The 20215-nt window shown below is 36.8% G+C and overlaps 1 protein-coding gene across 2 annotated transcripts in view; it reads right to left on the bottom strand.

Moving 5' to 3' along the window:
- LOC135089525 (cholinesterase 2-like) overlaps nucleotides 1–20215 on the bottom strand; it is a 112817-nt gene that overhangs the window by 90639 nt on the left and 1963 nt on the right. Inside the window, exon 1 of one of the 2 annotated variants that reach the window (XM_063985164.1) lies at nucleotides 19922–19964. The exons of the other annotated variant lie outside the window; for it this stretch is intronic. The gene's annotated coding sequence lies outside the window, so the exon portion shown is untranslated. Of the gene's footprint in view, nucleotides 1–19921; nucleotides 19965–20215 lie in introns of those variants that run through there. 2 annotated transcript variants of the gene reach the window in all.

The raw sequence follows: 20215 nt of genomic DNA, 5'->3' as shown, positions 1-20215 counted from the left end.
TCAGTGAGGAAAAGAAGTTGAGGTTTAGAATAGGAGAGGCGATGTTCTACAGATTGAAAATTAGATCTTAGACCGCGAATGTTGCAGAATTAATGAAGAAAAAGTTGAGGGGAGTGTCAAGACACTTAGGGTCGTCGACAGAAAGGCAGTCTGACCTGGGGACATTTATGGTCTCCTCACCAGATGGGGGACTCCGAGGCTGATGAAGGAGTCGCCATGATGATTTTAAAATTTATGAGTGAAGGGTATGTGTGTTATTAGGTGCTTGTAGTTTTGTGTGGAGGAAGAGAGTTGTCTTTATAAGGCAGGCTATGACTGCCCCCTTGTGTTGTGAGACACAAAGAGAAACGTTCAGTGAGGTCACAACTGGGTTTAATGATAAGTTTACAGCACCCCCTGAACAGTGCTTTAGACCTCACTGGGAGTAACTATCGTTTCGGCAGGTGTCTTCAATTGCACAACACCGCTTGCCACCACTGTTTCAGATTGTTTGATGAAGGGACAGGATTGATCCACCGCTGTATTGGGTTGATTTGATTGACGCTGCTGCTCTGATATTGATGAGGTTACTTGCCCAGGTGTGCTAGCGCGGAGGGCTGGTAGTGAGACAGTGATTCTGGTAGCTTGGAGGTCGAGGGCAGTTGGATGATATAGTTGATGTGTGTGAGTAAAAGACACAATAATGAGAGTTCTTCTTGATTTAATAGTAGGTTGTATACATTGGGTTCGAAACGGAATTATAACGTGACGATTGATTTTTTTCTCTCTTTGAAGTCATATGATTGATGACTGAGCAGCGTCTCTCAAGACTGACTGTGACTGAGCAGAACTGAGTGAGAGACCAAGAGTGACTGCTCATGACTGGATGACTGACTGCCTGTCACTGAACTGTGACAGAATTCTGACTCGGACTGAACTGAGAGCTTGCTACCATATGGGTCGTATTTATCTGAGCTAAGTGGATCGCAGATGTTATCCCTAAGGACTGGAAGTAGGTGTGAAATTCCTTTGAGAGGGAGGAGGAGGACGAACGCAGGTGTTATCCCTAAGGACCGGAAGTGGGTGTGAAGTTCCCATGAGATAGAGAAGGAGGAGAAATGACCAGGAAGGTAGACAAACACATGTATGGAGACGTTATCCCTAAGGGTTGGAAGTGGGTGTGAAATTCCCATGGTACACGTGGGATGAATATATATATATATATATATATATATATATATATATATATATATATATATATATATATATATATATATATATATATATATATATATATATATATATATATATATATATATATATATATATATATATATATATATATATATATATATATATATATATATATTGCTAAGACTGATACACTCATTGAATAGTAGCGGGAAGGTTTGTGTAGCATATCATGAAGTGAAGTGTACAAGATATTTTATGAAATTTATTCGAAGAGAGATAAAACAATTTTCGTAGTTTTCTTTGTTGTAGGAAGTCGTATATGATCGCCTGAGTGTAAATATGTGTAAATAATACAAATTAAGTAAAAATTATAAAAACTTAAAGCGTTACCTTGAACCCACAAAGGCCAGTTTTATAGATTAGGGACGCAGCAAGATCGTGCAACGTAGAAGCACGATACTGGTGGCAGCAGTGAGATATATGTTGCAAAGGATAACGTTGCAAAGATAATACATATATTGATATTGCAAAGATAGATATTATGTGACTGATATTGCGCAATTAGGATATTGCAAGAATAGAATGTGGCAAATGTGACATGAGAGTTGTAATGATTTGTTACAATGGATGTTATAATTACTTGTTGTTGAGTCGCCTGCTAAATTTGGTGCTATACTGAATTAATGAGACATTTTGGTCACAACAGAAAAAAAAAATAAATAAAATCAGTAAAGTTATTCATTCTGTGTCTGTGTTGCTTGAAAGTTGTCATCATACAAGTTCTCACTCCCATACATTTCATGGTTACCTTACTTGACTGCTTAAACCGTCTTGCTCTGATTAAAAAGCGTCTTCAAATATGTTCGGAGAGTTATATTGCTTATGTGATATGGGAATTATGGCATATTGTAATGGTCATCAGTTACTTGTTTCACCAGCAGCATACAAACAAATGAGGGAAAAAGAAACACATAGGTAAACAGACACATCAAGACAATAAAAATGTGCAGCATGTCATAGGTGTTGTCATCATAATTGGTATAAAAATGGGAATATTGTTGATTTCTAGACGGTAGTGATATATTAATAGTTACTCATAGATTGAGCCACGGCAGGGAACACAAGTGTTTGAGAGTTGTATAGAAGATGGTAAGGGGAAGATTTCATTATAAAACATCTAATCCTACAAATGGCAGATTCTGTTTGATACCAAAAAATTTAGTTGTTCAGAGACGTAAAGTAGAGGATTTATTAAGCAGAAATTTACAGAGAGAAGTAAGTGCGGGAAGACGATAAATTTAATGGAGGAAACATACGAACCAAAAAAATAACAATATATAGGGCTTTGATACAGAAGTGAGCGACTGAAATAATGTTGAAAAATTCTGAAGTGATGCAAGCTTTTATCATCATGGAAAAAGAAAAAAAAAAAAAAAACGGTAGAAAAGAGTTGTCCTCACAGCTGATGTGAGTACATGATTTGGAGAAATTGATGCTATATGATAATTACCGTTGCTTGATATTTAGAAATCGATATTGACAATGTTTAGTGATAAGTGCAATGCAAGAAATATGTGAATTGTATTGTTTAACGAGTCATGCTGAAACCCGGGATAAACGTGGAAACGTATGTGTGATGTCCAGGCCTAAATAAGCCATAAATGGACTGAGTTGATAAGGCGACTAGAAATAAAAGCAAATGTTAGGAGTGAAGGCAGAAGAAATTTTTCAAGCATTAAGAAAACGCTCAGCCATGTAGTAAGAAACATAAAGGGAAGAATTAGGATATTGAGATCTCTGTAAAGTAATGTGAGAGGTCATCGAGACAGTTAACACTTTTGGAACGGTGCTAGCTCATGCAACAGAAGTATTGTTGGTTACACCCTGACTCACGGGACTCTCTGAGTTACGAAATATAAGTCTGATGAGGAGATAGTTCAAGCTACTACAGCTTCTACTTATGTTGTTAGATCAATTACAAAACTGTAGATAAACTAAGTTAAAAAAATTTAAGCATATGTAAAAAAAAAAAGTATGGAAAGATAAATAGATGTTAATCTTATGGAATCATGACTGTATATTCACAAAAAAAAATAGTAAACAACAGGAAACTGTATTGAAACACGATAGAATAATCAAATAAATAAACAAACAAATAAATAAATAAATAAATAAATAAACAGCGAAACTTTTTTTATGTTAGAATAGTTGAGTCGGGCATTGAAACAACTTTTTGCAGCTTCTGTAGCTCACACTTTAAATTAATCACAGTAAATTAGGCGAGGATTATGAAGATTATGGAAAGGAATCTTGATAAGTTAAGACATTGGTCAGAGTCCTAGATAACGCAGAATTATAATGATGTGTAATACCCCCCCTCCCCCCGGTGTGTACCACTCGAAAGCCAGGGGGTTATTTATTATTTATCTTTTTATTTTATTTTTTTTTATTTATTTCTCAAATAGTTGGTGCGGAAATATCTATACTCGCTGATTTATGGTCTTTATTTTTCCTTTACTTGGTAGCGTTAATACTAATTCACACGTCATTCATATCATATCAGGTAGCATAAAGTATCCTTTTAGTAGCGCTGAAGATTTCATTACAATAGTGTAAATACTGGTCGAACTAATCACTTGACATACTTCACACATTCACCAATAACAATAATGGGCATTAGTGTTTTGAATATTACATGAGTGTACAGTCTTATTCATCTGGTGAGGGTGGTATTATTCACGCACGTGACTTGAAATATAATTCACTGGTGCTTACATAAGAATAAGCAATCTCCTTACTACATTTTTTATACCTCTGGTATAACACAGCCTAATCAGCTTTCCGAGGACCGAACAGGTGATTACGTTCCCGTATGATAACGAGAAGTACTGCACAACCTTAATAATCCGTGAACTAAACACTCCGTTCTCACACTATTAAGTATACTTAACCAAACGCACACACGTGGGACGCACAGACAGATTTTTCCTTTTATCTCCACTGGTTTCCCTGTAGTGTAAGCAAGCCAAGATCTCTCTGTAGTGTAGGCAAGCCAAGATCTCTCTGAGTGATGTACTGATAAGAAAATATATTTAAAAATATAAATATTAATTACTTCAAACTTTGAGCAACGTACCTGTAATGTAAGCAAGCTAAGATCTCTCTAAGCGGGAAATCGGGCGGGCGTCCCCACGCTATGAACATCCGTAGTTTTCAGATTCTTCTTCAAGGTAATTCGCAAATTATTTGTTTCATCCGTATAATAAACGTTTACATTACTTTAGTCATATCATGACCTGGTGTATTTGTTCTTCTGAGTAACAAGGTGAAAAACTGTAGCAACAAGCTAATACCTTGTATGAAAATAATGTCTTTATTCATGAAGAAAATCGGTCATCCATTTCCCGCTAGCGCGCCAACATGTCTGTCTGTCTGTATGTCTCGGGGATGTATGCATGATGTAATAACGATTAAACTTTACCAATAATTCTTATAATAACTTAATTCTTCTTATATTAACCTAATATTGCTTATATTAGCTTAATATTACGTCCCGGGACTACACGAGATTTTCCTTCCCAAATAGAATTTTTCACCCACTCCTGAATCCAACTCTTCCTCCATTTAAGGACATTTTCCTTTTCCAAGTAATATTCATCCCCTACCCTTTATCAACAAACCGCTGGCCAGATTTCGAATTTCACCAATGGCTCTGGGAAACATTACATTCAGCATTCTTTTCTCATGTTACAATAATATAGTTGACAATGGCCTCATATATCCATAACTCCACAATGTCCCTTGGAGACATGACCCCAAATTCCCTTAACTCTGAGGAAGTTAACCAGCTCAGCCAACCTCTTGGTGCACCGTCAGTATGAAGCCTCAGTCTTAAGACTTCCGCTGTTCTCTATGGCAAGATTCGGCACTTCCAGTAACCCAACTCCTTTCACACATCATCCACACTCCCATTCACACAACCATTCATTGTGGTCAGGGATTACTAAAGTAATTTACGAGAGCTTACCACGTCCTGAAGTAGACTATTACAGTGTGTCCCGTGTTGACTGTTAGTTACAGTAAAAGTCTGCGAAGTAAAATGGTAACAACCTCTCTCCTCCTTCATTTACCTTATCTCTGAGCCTTGTTTTATTACTATTATCTAGGTCAGGGCGTGATAATGTTAAGGTAGATATTATACACTTTACAAACTTCTATTCATTCCACAACCTTCACTACTCTCTAACACTCCTCTATATAGCGTCTTGGACGGTTACGAACCCCATGGAGGTAGTGCTTCCCTCTCTAAGTCGGCTTGAAACACTGTGTCTTGGGGTTCCACCACATATTCTTCACTTCCACCGAACGGTTTCACTTTCTCAGCCGCTCTTGTAACATTTGTCCCGTAAATGGGTCTTTCACTACGTAACTTCCATCTTCTCTCAATACTTCCACTACTTGGTATGGACCGTTCCACTTCACACAGTTCCTTACACACTCCCGACTCATTTACTTCTCGTTTTATCCATAACAATACACCCGGGTTTACCTTTTGTTCTTTGCGTTTCCGATTAGCAACTCTTCGATATTTTCTGGTCATTTTCTCCTGTGTTTCCTTAATAACATGGCGAGCGATGTCAATATCGACCTCTTCACCGGTTACAGTGGGTAATCTAGTAGCCACCACTCTTGGGGCTGGTCTCGAAAAGGAAGCAAAGTAGGGTTGCTGAGCGGTACTAGTATGAACAGCAGCGTTCATCGAGGCTTGGCACGTTTGCACTAACCTGGGCCACCGAAGAGGATGACCTTGCCATAGTGTCACCAAGATGGTCTTGAGGTTGCGATGGAGTCTTTCAGTGATCGCGTTCGCTTGGGGATGATAAGGTGTGCAGTAGAGCGTGATTAGGTGTTGCTGACAAAATTGCTGGAAGGCCTGGGATGTGAACTCGCCTTCGTTGTCAAGGACGATGCTGTGTGGGACTCCAAAGTCTGTTACGTACTGTGCTAGTGCCTCAATGACCCCTTGTGTGTGTTTGGATTTTAATGGATAAAATTTCACATACCTACTGAAATGATCTACAACACTAAGAATATATCTGTAACCTTGACTTCCTGCGATCATGTCAGTCAGGTCAATTCCTACTCTCTCTAGGGGTTTTCCTACTGAAGGTAATTCTTGGAAAGGTTGTTGTAATCCTGTTTGTCCTTTGAATCTCTGACAAATTACACATTGTTTTACATAGTTAGAAACATCAACCTTTAGATTGCACCAGTTGAACAATTCTTCAGTCTTCTTTATGGTTTTCTTTTGTCCGAGATGATCAGACCTTTCATGTGCTTGTGATAAAGATTTCTGTTTTAGACTATAAGGGACTACCAATGTATATTGTATACTGCCATCAGTTGTTTCCTTTACATTATAGGGCATGAGCCTGGTCATCTGAGGCACCAGAGGCATTCATTATGGACTCATGTTGGGCTGCAGTGTCCTCTTCCTCATTATCTTCATCATCCTCATCCGCCTCCATCTCAAACAACCTCACCCGCCGTCTGTTCTCGGAGAACAGAAGAGCCATCTTCCGGGAGCCAGAAACAGCTAGTGTGGTGAGTGGGCCACCCTCCAGCCGCCTGAAGCCGCTGGCATCCACAAATGCCCCGGCATCGCCGGGGCATTTGTGGATGTGTCAGACCAGCTTCTGCCAGTCAACGACCACTATACAAGGCCAGTGGCTTGAGCTCCAGGTGCACGGAAAATTCTAATTTCAGTGTTTGGGAACTCAAAATTTTTAGGAATTTGACTGTCCTACAAAAGAAAATTTTCACATTATTCGTGAATAACACACACTCTCGGTGAATTACAACAACTGTACATCCCACCGCTCTTGCCACCAGTGTAATGCCTCCCCCCTGTGCCTCTCGAAAGCCAAGATCTCTCTAAGCGGGAAATCGGGCTGGCGTCCCCACGCTACTAACCTCCATAGTTTTCAGATTCTTGAAATGATTTGTTTCAACCGTATAATAAACGTTTACATTACTTTAGTCATATCATGACCTGGTGTATTTGTTCTTCTGAGTAACAAGGTGAAAAATTGTAGCCACAAGCTAATACCTTGTATGAAAATAATGCCTTTATTCAGAAAGAAAATCGGTCACCCATTTCCCGCGGGCGCCAACAAGCTGTCTGTCTGTATGTATGTCTCGGGGATGTATGCATGATGTAATAACGATTAAATTTTACCAATAATTCTTATACTAACTTAATTCTACTTATATTAACCTAATATTACTTAAATTAGCTTAATATTACGTCCCGGCACTACAGATGCTCTACAAAATTCGTGTTGTTTGATAAATTTAAATCAGAAGGGTTTTACATAAGAGATAATGCAAGTGCATAATGCTGAAATAAACTAGTGCACCACTGAAAAAACCCTCTCCTTCCTTGCTATTAATAACAATTTCAATAAATAGAATGCTCTGTTTTCACGAAACTAGAGACTTCTCTAGTGGGTACTGTCTACATTTAAATGGAAAATGTAGTATTAGCATTGATGACTGAAGCTGACATCAAGGTGAAGTACATTCCCGGGCAAAAAAAAAAAATACATGATATTGTAGTGAGGTTATCATATGTGGATGAACATAAATAATAGAATAAGATGAAATTCAAAGAAAATATCAAGTGATACATGATATATATGAAAAAAGGATTATTGAAAATATAGATTGATGCATGATATATATGGAAAAAAGGCTATTGAAAATATAGACTGATGCATGGTATAGATGAAAAAGGGTTACTGAGAAATATGAATTGATGCTTAAAGAAATAGCGAGACGAATATATTGGAAACTGTGAGCATATGGAAATATACATTGATGTATGAATATTATATATATATATATATATATATATATATATATATATATATATATATATATATATATATATATATATATATATATATATATATATATATATATATATATATATATATATATATATATATATATATAATAGAATATAGATTGATGTATAAAGATGTAGTGAAATGAGTATATTGAAAATATGGATTGATGCACGAAACAATGATGATATATATATATATATATATATATATATATATATATATATATATATATATATATATATATATATATATATATATATATATATATATATATATATATATATATATATATATATATATATATATATATATATATATATATATATATATATATATATATATATATATATATATATATATATATATATATATATATATATATATATATATATATATATATATATATATATATATATATATATATATATATATATATATATATATATATATATATATATATATATATATATATATATATATATATATATATATATATATATATATATATATATATATATATATATATATATATATATATATATATATATATATATATATATATATATTGAGAATGTAAATTGGTGCATGAAAATACAGTGAAATGAGTATATAGTGAAAAAAAGATAAATTGAGAATATAGATTGATGTATAAAGATATAGTGAAATGAGTATATTGAGAATATAGATTGATGTATAAAGATGTAGTGAAATGAGTATATTGAAAATATGGATTGATGCATGAAACAATGATGATATGAGTGTCTTGATAACTATGATTATAATTCAATATGGTTTGGTGCACGAAAAAATGGTGAAATGAGAATATTGATGATTGTGAATATATTGAAATATATATATTGATGCATGAAGAAATACTGACAATTGCGAGTATTTCATGTTGAAATATAGAGTGATGCATGAAGAAATACTGGAATGAGTATATTGGTAATTGTGAGTATATTGAAATACAGAGTAAAATGAGTATATCAATAGCTCTGAGCATATTAAAATAGTGGAAAAAGAGTAATATATTGGTAACTGCGGGTATACTGAAATAGTGATGAAAGGGTAAAATGAATATACTGGTAATTACGAGTACGCTGAAATATAAATTGATACATTCATGAGGTGATGAAGGGAATATATTGCTTATTATGTGTATAGTGAAATATCGATCAATGCATGAAGATATGGTGAAATCAGTAGACTGGGAAATGTTGAAGTGAGAGTATAAAAAAAGAAATATATAAATGATTTGTTGAAGAAAAAAAGTATATGATGGAGATGTGAGATGTATACTGGAGAGAGGAAAAAAAAAGTTGAAAAACAAAATGTATATATGTAGTTGACCAAATCATATTGTGAAACAAATTAAATTATTATGCGTAGAGAATTATGTAAGACAGTTCGATGAAGATATATTAAAATTACTATTAAGAATAATCGATATATAATCGATATATAGAAGTAAAATTGGAAAGGTTATGAGGTGAAGATAGAGAATGTAAAATACTGAAGAGGATAATTATGCTAATGAAATATGAGGTACGTTATAAATGCATATGTGACTTACTGAAGTGATAAACTTAATGGTGAGTATGCACAAGTTGAACTAGATAAAGCTGAATCTTGTGAAATATAACTGCATTATTTAGTTCCCAGAAACTGACGTGTAAGATTATGATAAATGAACCTTGTACCTAGCGAACTTGCACACTTCCTGCTGGCCTAGGGCATGGCAGTGTACAAGTTATTCCATTTAGGTGTCAATTCTTGTTCAGAGAGGAAAGGACAAAGGGGGAAGGAATTTTTTTTTTTTTATTCTGTCTGGGGATTAGTCGATTCAGAAGGATGGGGGACGCCCCAGATTCTTAATTTCGACAAGTACCCAGATGTAGAAAAGCATGAGCGTATATATACGCAAGGATTTGTATTTATTTAGAAGTGGGTCCACAAAGAACAAAGAAAAAAATTAACGTAACCATAAAGAACAAAGAAAAAAATTAACATAACCATAAAGAACAAAGAAAATGTATTGTAACCACAAAGAACAAAGAAAAATAATGTAACCATTTTTTGTGGCTTGTGGTTATAATAATATAAAATATTATAACCACGAAGAAAAGAAAATATTAAAACCATCAAGAAAATTCAAAGCCACAGTTATATATTTAATCTTTTTTTGTGGCTTGGAATCAACTTTTCTTTTGCATTTTCAATAGATTGTTTGTGGTTTTGATGTTTTATCTTTTTTTTGTGGCCCTAATGTTTTCTTTCCTTTTCAGCTTTAATATTTTATTTTCTTTGTGGCTTTGAATTTCCTTTATGGTTTTGATATTTTATTTTCTTCGTGGTTATAATATTTTTATTTCTGCTCTTTCTGGTTACGATACATTTTTTCTTTGGTCTTTGTGGTTACAATACATTTTTTCTTTGTTTTTTTGTGGTTACAATACATTTTTCTTTGTTCTTTCTGATTACAATACATTCTTTCTTTGTTTTTATGGTTACATTAATTTCTTTCTTTGTTCCTTGTGGTTACAATACACTTTTTTGTTCTTTATTGTTACATTATATTGTTACATGTATTGTAACCAGAAAGAACAAAGAAAGAATATAATATAACCATAATGAACAAAGAAAAATGTACTGTAACCACAAAGACCAAAGAAAAAAATGTACTGTAACCACAAAGACCAAAGAAAAAAAATGTATTGTAACCACAAAGACCAAAGAAAAAATGTATTGTAACCAGAAAGAGCAGAGACAAAAATATTATAACCACGAAGAAAAGAAAATTCAAAGCCACAAAGAAAATAAAATATTAAAGCCGAAAAGGAAAGAAAACATTAAGGCCACACACACACACAAAAAAAGATAAAACATCAAAGCCACAAACAATCTATTGAAAATGCAAAAGACAAGTTGATTGCAAGCCACAAAAAAAATATATATAACTGTTGACAATTATATGATTATTAAGCTGAAAAACGTGTTTCCGGAAAATTTGTGAGAAAATATTAAGTAATGAGTATCAATGTGAATATGAAATGTAAGATTTTGAGTTGTAAGGAAGTAAATAAGTCAGAATATAGTGATTATGTAATGGAAAAATGCAAAGATATTAGAGACGTACCAGAGTATGGATGTCGCAAATAATATGTGACACAGAAAGCTGAAAATGTTAGAATACGTATATTAGTTTAGTTGTGTCGTCAAAGAATATTAAGGTTCCAATTCCAAGAAGTAGGGGGAACTGAGATGTTGCAGATAAACGCAGTACGCGAATATTGTGAATAATGTGAAAGAAGTATAATGATTCACGTGAAAATAATTAAGTGTATCATCGACAGTTCTTTATGACATTGCATGAGAAAAGGAAGTTTAATACAATGATTTCGTCAGGAGATGACAGCTAAACTAGTGAAAGAGTGTATGATATATGTTATATTGCTTGGTAGCTAAGGATGAACAAATAACGATAAGTGGGGTAGTGTGAAGATAAGATATGTTAGCATATCTTTAGAAGGCAGTCACAGCTTGCCCTCTAAAGACAACTCTCTTCCTCCACACAAAACTACAAGCACCTAATAACACACAAACCCATCACTTAAAAATTTCAGAATTATCATGGCGACTCCTACACCAGCCTCGGATTCCCCATCAGGTGAGGGCACCATAAATGTCCCAAGGTCAGACTGCCTTTCTGTCGACGACCCTAAGTGTCTTGACACCCCCGTGAACTTTTTCTTCATTAACTTCTGCAACATTCTCGGGCTAAGATCTAATTTTCAATCTCTAGAACACCACCTCTCCTCTTCTAAACCTCAACTTCTTTTCCTCACTGAAACTCAGGTGTCTGAGGCAACTGACAGTAGCCCCTTTTCTGTTCCCTCCTACTTTCTCTATCCTCATTTTTTATCCAAAGCTGGATGTTGCGTTTATGTGCGCAATGACTTAACCTACTCTCGTGCCGAAGCTCTTGAATCTTCCGAGTTTTCCACCATCTGGCTACGACTACAGAGTAACTCTCAAACTAAATTTATCTGTGCTGTTTACCTCTCACTTAACTCCTCTGATTATAAGAAATTCTTTGACTACTTAACATCCAAAGTGGAGCACATTCTGACCCTCTTCCCTTTTGCAGAGATCTCCATTCTTGGAGACTTCAATGTCTACCACTAGCTTTGGCTTTCCTCTCCCTTCACTGACCATCCTGGTGAACTAGCCTTCAACTTTGCTATCCTCCATGACCTAGAGGAATTGGTGCAACACCCTACTCGTATTCCTGACCGTCTTGAAGATACGCCCAACATTCTTCACCTTCTCCTGACCTCTAATCCTTCTGCTTATGCTGTCACCCTTTCTTCTCTGTTGGGTTCCTCCAGTCACAATCTTGTCCTATCGCTCCAATCCCTCCTTGGGATCCCCCTAAGCGAAGGTGCCTCTGGCGTTTTACCTCTGCTAATTGGGGGACCTGAAGAGGTATTTTCCTGATTTTCCATGGAATGACTACTGCTTCCCATTCAGAGACCCATCTTTGTGTGCTGAGCGCATAACAGAGGTGATAGTGTCTGGCATGGAGGCGTACATTCCTCACTCTTTTTTCTCGACCTAAACCTTCCAAACCCTGGTTTAACACAGCTTGTTCTCGTGCTATACCTGATAGAGAGGTGGCCCACAAAAGGTATCTAAGCCTTTCATCACCAGAATGTCATGCACTTTATATTTCTGCCCGGAACCATGCCAAGTCTGTTCTCCAACTAGCCAAAAGCTCCTTCATTAACAGAAAATGTCAAAACCTTTCAAGATCTAACTCCCCTCGTGACTTCTGGCATCTAGCCCAAACTATCTCCAATAACTTTGCTTCTTCTTCTTTCCTTCTTTTATTTCAACCAGATGGCACCACTGCTATCACATCTATTTCTAAAGCTGAACTTTTCGCTCTAACCTTTGCTAAAAACTCTACCTTGGACGATTCTGGGCTTGTTTCTCCCTCTCCTCCACCCTCTGACTACTTCATGCCACCTATAAAAATTCTTCGCAATGATGTTTTCCATCCCCTTGCTGGACTAAACCCTCGGAAGGCTTATGGACCTGATGGGGTCCCTCCTATTGTTGTCCGAAACTATGCCTCCGTGCTTATACCTTGCCTAGTCAAACTCTTTCAGCTCTGTCTGTCAACATCTATCTTTCCTTCTTGCTGGAAGTTTGCAGTGACATTGAACCTGTTCCTAAAAAGGGTGACCGTTCTAATCCCTCAAAGTACCGTCCTATTGCTTTAATTTCCTGCCTATCTAAAGTTTTTGAATCTATCCTCAACAGGAAGATTCTTAAACATCTATCACTTCATAACCTTCTATCTGATCGCCAGTATGGGTTCCATCAAGGCTGCTCTACTGGTGATCTTCTGGCTTTTCTTACTGAGTCTTGGTCATCCATTTTAGAGATTTTGGTGAAACTTTTGCTGTTGCCTTGGACATATCAAAAGCTTTTGATAGTGTCTGGCACAAAGCTTTGATTTCCAAACTACCCGCTTATGGCTTTTATCCTTCTCTCTGTAACTTCATCTCAAGTTTTCTTTCTGACCGTTCTATTGCTTCTGTGGTAGACTGTCACTGTCACTGTTCTTCTCCTAAATCTATTAACAGTGGTGTTCCTCAGGGTTCTGTCCTGTCATCCACTCTCTTCTTATTATTCATTAATGATCTTCTAAACCAAACTTCTTGTCCTATCCACTCCTACGCTGATGATACCACCCTGCACTTTTCCACGTCTTTTCATAGACGTGCAACCCTTCAGGAAGTAAACATTTCACGCAGGGAAGCCACAGAACGCTTGACTTCTGATCTTTCTAAAATTTCTGATTGGGGCAGAGCAAACTTGGTATTGTTCAATGCCTTAAAAACTCAATTCCTCCATCTATCAATTCGACACAACCTTCCAGACAACTATCCCCTCTTCTTCAGTGACACTCAACTGTCCCCCTCTTCTATACTGAACATCCTCGATCTGTCCTTTACTTATAATCTGAACTGGAAACTTCAGATCTCATCTCTAGCTAAAACAGCTTCTATGAAGTTAGGTGTTCTGAGGCGTCTTTGTCACTAATTCTCACCTCCCCATCTGCTAACTCTGTACAAGGGCCTTATCCGTCCATGTATGGAGTATGCTTCACATGTCTGGGAGGGTTCCACTCTTACTGCTCTTCTAGACAGGGTGGAATGAAAAGCTTTTCGTCTCATCAACTCCTCTCCTCTAACTGACTGTCTTCAGTCTCTCTCTCATCGTCGCAATGTTGCATCTCTAACTGTCTTCTACCGCTATTTTCATGCTAACTGCTCTTCTGATCTTGCTAACTGCATGCCTCTCCTCCTCCCGCGGCCTCGCTGCACAAGACTTTCCTCTTTCTCTCACCCCTAGTCCACCTCTCTAACACAAGAGTTAAGCAGTATTTTCAATCATTCATCCCTTTCTCTGGTAAACTCTGTAACTCCCTGCCTGTTTCTGTATTTCCACCTTCCTACGGCTTGAATTCCTTCAAGAGGGAGGTTTCAAGACACTTATCCGTCAAGTTTTGACTACCGCTTTGGACCCTTTTATGGGACTGGCATTTCAGTGGGCATTTTTTTTTATTGGAATTTTGTAGCCCTTGGCCAGTGTCCCTCCTACATAAAAAAAAGAGGTATGAAACACTGCTTACAGATTAAATACAGAAATATAAAGAACTAACACTACTACACAGAAAAAAAAAAAAAGAGTTACAGAAGAGCTTTAAGGTGAAACAAGGGAAACTAAATTGCTGAAGAATATTATGGATAGCGATACAGAAGATAATTCAATGAAGATGATCATGATGAGAAGAAGGATTACTCAGACGACAAAATGAACATATTTCAAAGCGTTATATTCACCTAGTTGTGAGCAAGATGTGATGATTTATCATGAGGAAGACTTCAGGTCTAAATGAAAGTACGCAGCTTATGGTGTTCCTTTATTAGATTGTTAGCTTTGCCTTAGGGTAATTACTTCTGTGATATACAAGGATTGAGCGTGACACCTGAATCCAAAAATAAGATGAGTGGAAAATTTTGTGCCTTGTATATGACGATGATATGAACCCATGATAAAAAGCCAGAAATGTCACGGCATAGATAGTCTTTGTCAAGTATAGACTAATTTCATGTCAAGTTAAATAGAGTAATTACGTAATTTCTTTTTAACAAAAAGCTAAGAATCACATTGTAGCATAACAGTTTTGGAAATATAAAATATGTTCTAAATTATCAGAGATAGAGATGCAAATAACTCAATTGAAGAAAATAAAAAAGAATGAAAGAAAGAAAAAAAAAAACATTGCACGCGATGCAGACTCGGATCAATTCATGCCTAATTGCTTTAGTGTTTTATTTTCATAAAGTAAGGAAGGAAAAGTTAACGTTAAATTTGCAATTAATAAATTCTATGCTTAAATATTAATAATCGTTTATCTTGTACTAAATGTCAAAACTTGATACTTAAAGTGATTGAGAGAATATAAATGGGATGAAAATATTTGTCTCTATGAATAATGGGAAGTTATTACTTATATGGGAGATTCTGATGTTGTCCAGTTTGCTATTAAATCCACTGCAGCATTTCATATTGATCTTATGATGTCATTAAAAATCATGATGAAAGTACATGTTTTGAAATAAGTATTGTTCCCTCTACAAATTATATGAAAGCAGAATGAAATGTTTATTCATCTAAGAAAATAAAAATAGATGAGTTTATCCACAGCCGATATGAGTGATTGCAATACAAACTTGGGCTGCTACTTACAACTTTTAAAAGAGATTCCCGCCTACACCTGATTTTTTTTTTTTTTTTTATGTAGGAAGGACACTGGCAAAAGGCAACAAAAATCCATTAAAAAAAATGCCCACTGAAATGCCAGTCAAAGCAGTAGTCAAAAATTGATGAATAAGTGTCTTGAAACCTCCCTCTTGAAGGAATTCAAGTCATAGGAAGGTGGAAATACAGAAGCAGGCAGGGAGCTCCAGATTTTACCAGAGAAAGGGATGGATGATTGAGAATACTGGTTAACTCTTGCGTTAGAGAGGTGGACAGAATAGGGGTGAGAGAAAGAAGATCAGATAGAAGGTTGTGAAGTGATAGATGTTTAAGAATCTTCCTGTTGAGGATAGATTCAAAAACTTTAGAAAGGCAGGAAATTAAAGCAATAGGACGGTACTTTGAGGGATTAGAACGGTCACCCTTTTTAGGAACAGGTTGAATGTATGCAAACTTCCAGCAAGAAGGAAAGGTAGATGTTGACAGACAGAGCTGAAAGAGTTTGACTCAGCAAGGTGCAAGCACGGAGGCACAGTTTCGGAGAGCAATAGGAGGGACCCCATCAGGTCCATGGAAAACATTATTGCAGGCATGGAAAACATCATTGCGAAGAATTTTAATAGGTGGCATGAAATAGAGGGTGGAGGAGAGGGAGGAACAAGCCCAGAATCATCCATGGTAGTGAGTTTTTAGCAAAGGTTTGAGCGAAGAGTTCAGCTTTAGAAATAGATGTGATAGCAGTGGTGCCATCTGGTTGAGATAAAGGAGGGAAAGAAGAAGAAGGAAAGTTGTTGGAGATATTTTTGGCTAGATGCCAGAAGTCACGAGGGGAGTTAGATCTTGAAAGGTTTTGACACTTTCTGTTAATGAAGGAGTTTTTGGCTAGTTGGGGAACAGACTTGGCATGGTTCCGGGCAGAAATATAAAGTGCATGAGATTCTGGTGATGAAAGGCTTAAGTACCTTTTGTGGGCCACCTCTCTATCATGTATAGCACGAGAACAAGCTGTGTTAAACCAAGGTTTAGAAGGTTTAGGACGAGAAAAAGAGTGAGGAATGTACGCCTCCATGCCAGACACTATCACCTCTGTTATGCGCTCAGCACACAAAGACGGGTCTCTGACACGGAAGCAGTAGTCATTCCAAGGAAAATCAGTAAAATATCTCCTCAGGTCCCCCCACCTAACAGAGGCAAAACGCCATAGGCACCTTCGCTTAGGGGGATCCTGAGGAGGGATTGGAGCGATAGGACAAGATACAGATATGAGATTGTGATCGGAGGAGCTCAACGGAGAAGAAAGGGTGACAGTTTAAGCAGAGGGATTAGATATCAGGAAAAGATCAAGAATGTTGGGTGTATCTCCAAGACGGTCAGGAATACGAGTAGGGTGGTGCACCAATTGCTCTAGGTCGTGGAGGATAACAAAGTTGTAAGCTAGTTCACCAGGATGGTCAGTGAAGGGAAAGGAAAGCCAAAGCTGGTGGTGAACATTGAAGTCTCCAAGAATGAAGATCTCTGCAAAAGGGAAGAGGGTCAGAATGTGCTCCACTTTGGAAGTTAAGTAGTCAAAGGATTTCTTATAATCAGAGGAGTTAAGTGAGAGGTATACAGCACAGATAAATTTAGTTTGAGAGTGACTCTGTAGTCGTAGCCAGATGGTGGAAAAAGATTCAAGAGCGTGGGCACGAGATCAGGTTAAGTCATTGCACACATAAACGCAGTATTCAGCTTTAGATCGAAAATGAGGAAAGAGAAAGTAGGAGGGAACAGAAAAGGGGCTACTGTTAGTTGCTTCAGACACCTGAGTTTCAGTGAGGAAAAGAAGATGAGGTTTAGAAGAGGAGAGGTGGTGTTCTACAGATTGAAAATTAGATCTTAGACCGCGAATGTTGCAGAAGTTAATGAAGAAAAAGTTGTGTGTCAAGGTGTCAAGACACTTAGGGTCGTCGACGAAAGGCAGTCCGACCTGGAGACATTTATGGTCTCCTCCCCAGATGGGGTCTTCGAGGCTGGTATAGGAGTCGCCATGATGATTTAAAAAATTTTTGAGTGAATGGTGTGTGTGTTATCAGGTGCTTGTAGTTTTGTGTGGAGGAAGAGAGTTGTCTTTAGAGGGCAGGCTGTTACTGCCTCCTTGTGTTGTGAGACACAAAGGGAAACGTTCAGTGAGGTCACAGCTGGGTTTAATGATAAGTTAACAGCACCCTCTGAACAGTGCATTAGACCTCACTGGGAGTAATTACCCTTTCGGCAGGTGTCTACTTCTCCCTCCTCCTATTTCCACAGGAATTCCACAGGATGACCTCCCTTCCATTATTTCTTTATAAATATAAGTGTTTTATGACTGCATCGCACTTCTAGTCATACTGAGAATACTGAGAACTGATTTTCCTGTCTTATGATATAACTGTTGTGGAAAATATGATTGATTTTTTATATCTCTTCGTACTGGTCAAGATATCGAAATATATTTTGTTTTTTCCACTAAGGCTCTATTTTTAAACTCGGACGTAATGAATTCTGCTAATATATGCCTTCCCAGCAGTTATGGAAGGATACCTTTGTCTCTACACAATGTAAAGATAACCTGCAGTTCCTGATAAAAGCATCAGCCTCAAGGGAACCGGACTGGTACGACTGGCTATGGACAGTGGGTTGGGGTCACTCTGGTGTTTGAGGGTATGGGTGAGGGCCGCACCTATGGCTTCCCTGGTTCGGCAGCATGGAGCGGGCCTTCCAAGCACACACCCTGCATCACATCCACAGATGAGGGAACGAACACCCAGCCAAGTAATCAGCGGCACAAGGACGCGCTATCATAAGGAAGAGGGCATGTTGTAACCCAAGAGACAAGAAGAAATGAAACACGTAAGAAGAAAGAATTAAAGAAAAATGAAGAAATGAAGAAAGAAAGAAATGAAGAAGGAAATAAGAAGTAGGAAGAATAAATGAGGAAAGAAGATGATTACCAAGAAAGCAGATACCAAGAAGCTATCATCACCCTGATAGATAGAAAAGAGACGTGACATCCGAGGAGAACAAGATGCGGTGAGTCATCACAAGACAAACAGAGTCGGAGATTAGCACCAGATTATAGGAAGAGATACCCAGGTGGCTATCACTGAAATAAGATGTGATTTATCACTGAATATTAAATACGAGGGAGGCAGAGGTCACGAGATGACGTGGGCAGCACGGACAGCCGGCACAGCATAGGAAACGTCGCTATCTTGTTCCTGATTAGAAGATGCGATTACCAAAGTTACTCGAGAATGAACCTTATTGAAAGTTAAGGGAAAATAAAGTGTATGATCGAAGCATGGGAAGATAAATATAATTACTTGAAAGTGGACCTTATAGAAAGTATAGGAAAATGAACCGTACGATCAGTGTATGAGAAAATAAATGTAGTTACTCAAAAAATGAACCTTATTCAAAGTTATGATCGAAGTATTGGAAAATGAATTTTATAAACGGAAGCCTTGTTGTGGCAAAAGGTCACTTTAACATCGCGTGTATATTATGAGGCGTAAAAGGTTTGTGTAGGATGTGATTTGTCATTGAGTATTAAATATGTGTAGTGATTGTAATCGGAAGTGAAGTGGTCGGGATATTTAATGGAATTTATTTATAGAGTGGTAAAAGATTTTTCTTAGTTTTTCGTTGTCGGAAGTCGTATATAATCGTCTGAGTGTAAATTATATGTAAATAATACAAATTGAGTAAAAGTAATAAAAACTCCAAGCGTACTTGAACACACGGAGGCAAGTTTTATAGATTAGGGACGCAGCAAGATCGTGCAACGTAGAAGCACGATATATATATATATATATATATATATATATATATATATATATATATATATATATATATATATATATATATATATATATATATATATATATATATACGCACAATTACTGAATGCAATAAAATGATCAATTTCACACACACACACATTTGTATTGTACCAAGTCAACCAAATATAATTTCATACTCACGTTTTCCCTCTTGTGCTTCGGAACCACGATAATATGTCGAGTGCGTGTGCTGGCATCTTCCTGACTCAAGCTATTATATAAAATCAAGGTCTGCCAGACACTCCAACAGACTTATTTGTGTACTAAACGTTATCGCTAGCATCAAGGCATTATACTGTATCTATCTATCTATCTATCAATCTATCTATCTATCTATCTATCTATCTATCTCTCTATCTCTCTCTCTCTCTCTCTCTCTCTCTCTCTCTCTCTCTCTCTCTCTCTCTCTCTCTCTCTCTCTCTCTATATATATAT

Source organism: Scylla paramamosain, chromosome 33, assembly GCF_035594125.1.
Source record: "Scylla paramamosain isolate STU-SP2022 chromosome 33, ASM3559412v1, whole genome shotgun sequence".
NCBI lineage: Eukaryota > Metazoa > Arthropoda > Malacostraca > Decapoda > Portunidae > Scylla > Scylla paramamosain.
Note: the sequence above shows the minus strand (reverse complement) of the source record. Positions and strands in the feature narration are given on the sequence as shown.